Genomic DNA, 1721 nt, shown 5'->3' on the forward strand with positions numbered 1-1721 from the left:
CTCCCTGTGGCCTCGATTTTAAAGCATTCGCTATCTGCCCCAATTGATTCTTAGGAGCTCTGAGGGATGTAGCCTGGCTCTGAATTACAGCATTATTTTTGGTCATATATTCCTTTAGTAAGGATTCGATAGAGGTAGAAGATGATGTTTGACCCTATTAAAGCGTAGGATGATTATAACTAGGTGATTCACTATTAGCATTCTATCTCAGAACATTGTTTAAATTCCCCGCACCTTGATTATTCCAACTAAAGTTCAAATGTTACTTCCACCTTGGGTTGTATGTGTTGGAATAAGGGTTATTATTCTAGTTAAAATTACCCATGTAGTATACAAATGCTGAGTTTGATGGGCATTCATCAAAAACATGGTCTTCACCATAATAAACACACGATAGTTCTATTGATTTCATCTCTTGGACTGTAGTGGGCCTCTCCATTGTTTTGATCATATTAACTAAAGAAGATACTTGGGCTATCAATGAAGTGATTGCATCAAGCTCCATGGCACCAGTAGCTTTTTCACCCATCCCAACTCTCATGGTAGGATATTGATAATCATTATTTGCAATCTTTCCCAAAATCTCATATGCTTTATTATAAGATTTATCCAACAAGGTACCATTGACAGAAGGATCAACTACCATCCTAGTCTGTGTATTCAACCCATTATAAAATAACTCCATTTGCATCCAGTACTGGAATCCATGCATCATACATTTTCAAAGTAATTCTTTAAATCGTTCCCAAGCTTCATATAGTGTTTCATCCTCCGATTACCGAAAAGATGTGATATCATTTCTAAGCTTGGTATTCATATTTGATTAATTATACTATAGAAAAAATCTCTGGCAAAGATCATTCCATGATGCCATTGTTCTCGACGGTAAACCATTTAGCCACAATCTTGCACAATCTCTCAAAGAGTATGGGAACAATTTAAGCCACAAGGTGTCTTCAGGAACACCCTGTTGTCTAAATGAGTCAAAGACTTCTAGAAAAAGTCTTAAATGTAGTCTTGGATCTTCAGTGGGTAATTGATAACTCTTGAAAAGAGTTATATTTCAGACCTCTAAACTGAAGCATTTGCTTGTAATTAAGAAAATATGTTTGCATTTTAGACTTACTACTAGAGCATTACATACTAAAGCTTAGATTGTGTTTCAACTGTAAATTTATGTTACTTTTAATTACTAGAAAGAGGTTTGGTAGTCTTTGGTAATAGGTACAGGTAGGATAAAAGAGGCAAGAAGAAGGAAAAAAAAGAAAAGGAAAAGAGAACGAATGAGGTGAAACATTGCCACAACAAATGGTGGGATAGATTGTCAATAGAAATGCCATGGCAATTCCAGGAAGATGATGTAGCACTCAATCCACGTCACTCTCAGCCAGCTGTATGTGTACCAAATAAATCACCCTGAAAAAGAGAAGTAAAATATGTGTGCTGAGAGGGACAAATCTACCCTATAAAAGGAGGAGAGAGAAGATAAAAAAAGGAGAGGACTAATTATAAAGAGAAAAGAAAAAAAAAAGGAGAGGACTAATTATAAAGAGAAAAGAAAAGAAAGAGAGTAGTTACTCTCTAAAATAGAATCTGGTGGAGCAATTCAGAAGAGAAGAAGAGGGGAGCAGCTAAAAAAGGGAAGATCATAGAATCTTGATAAGAAGTTAGAATGTAGCAAGAACTTCCTATAGTTCTGCCTTTGTTCTATTTTCTTGGTT

At 35.6% G+C, this 1721-nt stretch overlaps 1 non-coding gene across 1 annotated transcript; it reads left to right on the forward strand.

Moving 5' to 3' along the window:
• The first annotated feature begins 701 nt into the window (after nucleotides 1-701).
• LOC128284417 (small nucleolar RNA R71) lies at nucleotides 702-808 on the forward strand. Its single transcript, XR_008274845.1, has one exon. It is a non-coding gene; the product is annotated as a small nucleolar RNA R71 (small nucleolar RNA).
• Nucleotides 809-1721: the final 913 nt, after the last annotated feature.

This window comes from Gossypium arboreum, chromosome 11 (genome assembly GCF_025698485.1).
Source record: "Gossypium arboreum isolate Shixiya-1 chromosome 11, ASM2569848v2, whole genome shotgun sequence".
Classification (NCBI taxonomy): Eukaryota; Viridiplantae; Streptophyta; class Magnoliopsida; order Malvales; family Malvaceae; genus Gossypium; species Gossypium arboreum.